A 6,276-nucleotide genomic window follows, 5' to 3' on the forward strand; every position below is an offset into this window, starting at 1 on the left:
GCTTAGCTGCTTACCAAAAGGTGGGCAGTTCAAATCCACCAGCTGCTCCTTGGGAACCCTATGGGGCAGTTCTACTCTGTCATTTAGGGTTGCTACAAGTCAGAATCGACTTGACGGAACTTTTTTTTTTAATTCATCACAATAGACCAAGCAAACTTACACTTACATATCCAGGGATTAGGACTTGTTATCTTCAGGTCCACCAGTCAGCCCACTACAGAAGCACTCTGTACTTCAGTTTATGTAAATGGTGGCGATAATAAGAGCGCCCATCTCCCTGTGTAACTGCTAAGGAAGTGTCACAGGCAGGGCTGGCTTCCAGGGTGCATGACTGTGCAGTCACACAGGGTCCCACACTTGGAAAGGCCCTGTGTTTGGTTCAATGCTCAGCTGTCGCCATCTTGAAATTCTGAACAATTTTGGGTAAGGGACCCTGCATTTTCATTTTGCGGTAGGTCCTGAAAGTTATGCTGACAGTTCTGATCACAGGGCACAGGGATTTTAATAGTTAAGAAACACATTTTTATAACAACAGCTGCTTATGGAAAACCCCCAAAATATTTTGAACTTAATAAAAACAGGAGAATGTGACCTACCCATACTACTTTGAACCTGGAATTTTGTGGGGATTATGTTGTCAGAAGAATCCCAGGGCCGTATAAATGGTTGCCATGTTTTGCTGTTAGCCAAAAGGTTTGGGGTTCGAGTCATCCAGAGGTGCCACAGAAGAAAGGCCTGGCTACCTACATCTTAGAAATCAGCTGTTGAAAACCCTATGAAGCACAGTTCTATCTGACACACAATGGTCAACATGAGTCAGAATGGACTTACCAGCAACTGGCGCTGGTAAGGATGTTGTCGGAGTGCGCCAAGTTTGTACGATACCACTTAAGAGCTGCCCTTCCAGCATCTTCAGCTGCTTCAGGTTAGGATGCTGTTCTGAACAAATTCCCAGGCAATGCTAATACTGCTGGTTAGGGACCAATTCTGACAACCACTGGTAGAGCCAAGTCAAACCAAGCCAAACCCATTGCCATCAATTCTGATTCAGAGAGACGCTATTGGACAGGGTAGAACTGCCCCACAGGGTTTCCAAGGTTGAAATCTTTTTTTTTTAATTTTATTGCACATTAAGTGAAAGTTTACAGCACAAATTAAGTTCTCGTTCAAAAATGTATACCAAAATATTTTGTGACGTATGTTGCCATTTCCGCAACGTGTCATCACTCTCCCCCTTTCCCTTTGTGTTCTCTGTGTCCATTCATCCTGTTTTCCTGTCCCTTCCTGCCTTCTTATCTTTGCTTTAGGGCAGGTATTGCCCATTTGGTCTCGTACACTGACTGAACTAAGAAGCACATTTCTCCTGTGGGTTATTGTTTGTTTTATAGGTCTGTCTAAACTTTGGCTGAAAGGTGGACTTTGGGAGTGGCTTCGGTTCTGAGTTAACAGGATGTCCAGGGGCCAAAGTCTCTGTCAGACCAGTAAGTCTGGTCTTCTTTTTGTGAGTGTGTGAATTTGAATTCTGTTCTACACTTTTCTCCTGCTCTGTCTGGGACGCTCTGTTGTGATCCCTGTCAGAATGGTTGGTAGTAGTAGCCAGAGTGGTTGGTAGTAGTTCTTCTGGGCTCAGGCTGGTGGAGGTTGTGGTTCATGTGGTCAGTTAGTCCTTTGGACTAATATTTTCCGTGTGTCTTTCACTTATTTCATTCTCCTTTGCTCTGGATGGAATAAGACCAGTAGATGTATCTTACATGGGTGCTTGCAAGCTCTTAAGACCCCAGATGCTACTCACCAAAGTAGAATGTAGAACATTTTGTTCATAAACTGTGTTATGCCAGTTGACCTAGCGGTCCCTGAGACCCTGATCCCTAGCCCTCAGCCCCAGTAACTAGGTCCCTCAAGGTATTTGCATGTGTCTAGCAAGCTTCTCTGACTTTGCCTTGGTCAAGCTGTGCTGACGTCCCCTATGTTATGTGTTGTCTTCCCCTTCACCAATGTTGACACTTGCCTACTATCTAGTTACTGGTTTCCTGTCTCAACCCCTCCTCTCCCTCATAACCATCAAAGATTGTTTTTTTCTGTGTGTAAATTTTTTCTTGGGTTTTTATTATAGTGGCCTTATACAATATTTGCCTTTTTGTGATTGACTTATTTCACTCAGCATAATGCCCTCCAGATTCATCCATGTCATGAGATGTTTCACAAACTCATCATTGTTCTTTAATGTTTCGTAATATTCACTGTGTGTATGTACCATAATTTATCCATTCGTCTGTTGTTGGGCACTTAGGTTGTTTCCATGTTTTTGCTATTGTGACTAATGCTGCAGTGAATATGGGTGTGCATGTGTCTATTCATGTGACGGCTCTTACTTCTCTAAGATACATTCCTAGGAGTGGGATTGCTGGACTGTATGGTATTTCTATTTCCAGCTTTTTAAGGGAGTGTTATATCATTTTCCACAGTGGATATAGCTTTTTACATTCACATCAGCAGTGCATAAGAGTTCCAATCTCCCCGCAGTCGTTCTCAAAATTTATTATACATAAGAATCACCTGGGGATCTTGTTAAACTGTAGATTCTGATTCAGTATATCTGGGGTGGAAATGCAAATTCTCAGCAGAGGTTCAAACCAGAACGAACCATTCTGGAGTCCTGCACACAACACTCACCCATCTCAGTACAACGCAGGTCCAAGGATTGAATACGGCTCTGCCAAAATCAGCTTCTTGTGTCATTTGTCACATAAACAAGTACAGATAATTTTGCTTTGCATTATTCGCTGACAAATGATGTATGCTTTAAAAAGTCTTAGTGATTCTAAGTCCAACTACAAATGCAAAGGAAAAATAGAGGTCAGAGGAATATTAAACTATACCACAGGGATGCAACCAGCAAAACCCAGATGGGGAAACTCTCAAGACACACAACTGATTCCTTCAACAAATAAATTGGAAGACTCGAAAAAAGAAAAAGTGAAAGATTTACGGACCAAAGAGTTTTAAAGGACACATCAACCAACAACAATGTGTGGATCTCATTTGGATCCTGGTTTAAAAGAAATGCCGTACGATATACAAGTATGAGACAATTGGAAATTTGAACATTTACTGAATATTCGCTCTTAATGAATTATTGTTAACTGCTTTAGCTGTGATCATTGTATTATGATTATTTTTAAAAATCCTTATCTTTTAGAAACACATTCAGAATATTTGGGGATGCCATGATATGATGTTGGAGAGGGGCATCCATGACATAGCAGGTATTGGGACTAGGAGATTGATACATGAGGGTTCATTACACTATTTTGCCTACTTTAGTGTACGATCAAATTCATCGTAATAAAGTTTTGAACCTATTGGCTACATAGTAGATTATAACCCAAAGTATAAAATAAATACCCATGAGTTCACACTGATGTAAATAAATGATTGAATAAATCAATAAATGGAGGAGAAGAGAGAACTCTCTCATTCAGAATTCCAGATAATTCGTGTAGATACTCCATCCTCAGAGAATAACTCCCCACTCCTTACGTGTGGGCTGGGCATAGTGACTTCCTCCCAAAGAGCACAGTGTGGAGGGGGGAAAAGAGAGTCACATTGCAGTGGAGAAACCTGACCAACACTACCTCAGCTAGATGATCAAGGTCAACATCAGCAGTGATGTCATGTTGATAGTATGTATCCTAGATAAAACATGAAAAGGATGGCCTTCCTCCCCAAAACACGTAACCCCAGTCTAGTCGTGAGAAAAACATCAGACAAGCCCACTTGAGGGGTGTTCTACAAAATACCTGACCAGTACTTCTTCAAAACTACCCAGATCACTGAAACTAAGGAAAGTCTGAGGACTGTCACAACAAAGAGGAGCCTAAGGAGACATGATGAGTAAATGTAATGTGGTGCCCTGGATCCTGGAAAAGATAAAGGACATCAGACAAAAACTGAGGAACTCTGAATAAAGTATGGACTTAAGTTAATAATGGAGCCCTGGTGGCACAGTGATTAAGAGCTTGACTACTAACCAAAAGGTCCACAGTTTGAATCTACCAGCTGTTCCTTGGAAACCCTATGGGGCAGTTCTACTCTGTCCTATAGGGTCACTATGAGTAGGAATTGACGGCAATGGGTTTGGTTTTGATTGAGTTAAAAATAACGAGCCAATGCTGGTTCATTAATTATGAGAAACACACCACACTGATGTAATATGTTAATCATAGGGGAAACTAGGTGTGGGGTATATGAGAACCCTGTACTACCTTCACAATAATTCTGTAAATCTAAAACTCTTCTAAAATTTTAAAAAGATTATCATAAAAACTATTGGTTAATGGGTATAGATGACATTCTGAGGATCTCAGGACTTCTTACTTTTACTTCTATTCTTTCCCTCCAAGCAATCCCTCACTGCTTACATAAAGACAGCTTTAAGTATGTTTGTATGAGAAAGACTGGTAAATGGAAGAAGCTGAAAGTGGCTGAAGCAACCTCTCCTTCTAAGTCTGAAGGAACAGGGAGCTGCTAACTCCACATACACAGTTTCTACCTCAGGGTTGCAGAGACACTGAAGAATTGGCAGGCCCGCATCTCCTGGCCAGGAAAGGTAGGGAGGACACTGTTACATCAACACAATAAAGTTCCCTAAGAATACAAGTACTGCAACTGGTTGGGCCTAGTCCCTCCTGTCCTACCTCAGGAGAAGCTCCTTTCATTTGTACCTGTGTCATTGCAAGTTCTCTGGGCGGACCCTCTTGAAAGACCTTGGTTGTACTTTAAATAGAAAAAAACAAATGAGAGTAAGGTTAGGGCATGAAGATAAATTATGCAGAGGAAACATTTTTCTTTACTTTTCCTCAGAATGGGGAGAGAGAAGTATTGGAAGAAGAGGGAATTCACAGGCTCTTTAAAAAAAAAAAAAATTTTTTTTTTTTTTTTTTCGTAACTAACCAGCAGCTCCATCTGCTTCAGTTGAATTCTTGCTCAGGCATTATGAGGTATGTCATTCATTTCCCACCTGGTAATGTTTGCCTAGAAAAATACTCTAAGCTAGCAGTACGTGGCTCTTGTGCACTTGAGTGATCTTTTTTTAATGTTTGCCTAGAAAAATACTAGCAGTACGTGGCTCTTGTGCACTTGAGTGATGTTTTCTTTCTTCCAGCGATTGCTGAGAAAATGCAGCTCAGTATCTTGAGCCTTCCTGTCACTCAGCAAGAACCCCTGATGGGGCTTGGCAAACAGCCCTTTTGTGTTAGGATCACAGCCAGGGAGAGGGTGGTCCCCTGGGTGGGGTTGTTCCCAGAGAGACATGGATTAGTGAACTTTTATAAAAGCAATTATCCTTTTAAAAAAAAAAAAAAACCTAAATGTTGAAGTCCTTGGGCCAATTTTCTAATGTCTTTGGAAGCTCCAGGTGTTTGTTTTTTCTAACCACATTCTTTGGGGAAGCCTGAAGAGAAAAAGAAAGTGGCCCAAGTGCACACAGATGGTAAAGCCACAGCTTCCGTCAGCAGCAGGAAAATATCATTTTGACTAAAGCAGGCAACCTCTGAGACAGGAATTCAAGCCTCAGGGGAATGCCAGCAATGAAAGCTTCTGAGTGGGACTGGTAGGCTGATCCCAGGAGACACACAAAATGGCACTGAGTTCAACCTTCCCCCAAGGGGGACTTTTTTTTAATGGCTGAAAAAAACAAAACCAAACCCAGGGCCGTTGAGTTGATTCCGACTCATAGAGACCCTATAGGACAGAGTAGAACTGCCCCATAGAGTTTCCAAGGAGCACCTGGCAGATTTGAACTGCTGACCTTTGGTAAGCAGCTGTAGCACTTAACCACTATGCCATAATGCCTGAGCAAGCAATCAAGTCATTGAATATGTTGTCATGATCTTCTGCAATCTCCCTCACTTGATTGGAAAGTCATTAAATGACTTTGTTTGGAAAGAGCTGAAATATAAGTGAATATTTATCTTTTCTTGGGGTAGGGAAAGTCTAAGCACGGCATTAAAGATAGAACATAAAGGAAAAGATCAATAAAATTGAAAAATGTCTGCATATAAAAAACACTACTGACAATATTGAGAGGCAAATGACAACCTTGAATTATGTTTCCAACGTACATAGCAGACAAAAGATTTTAAGCTCATAAATGAAAGAGAATACTCTAAGAGAAGAATATGAGCAAATGAGTTGACTCTATATAAAAGAAAAAGAATGCAAATAGCCAATAATGATATGAAAATATTCTTCTAGACTAGTAAACAAGGAAATATG

The sequence above is a fragment of the Elephas maximus genome, chromosome 13 (genome assembly GCF_024166365.1).
Source record: "Elephas maximus indicus isolate mEleMax1 chromosome 13, mEleMax1 primary haplotype, whole genome shotgun sequence".
Taxonomy (NCBI): domain Eukaryota; kingdom Metazoa; phylum Chordata; class Mammalia; order Proboscidea; family Elephantidae; genus Elephas; species Elephas maximus.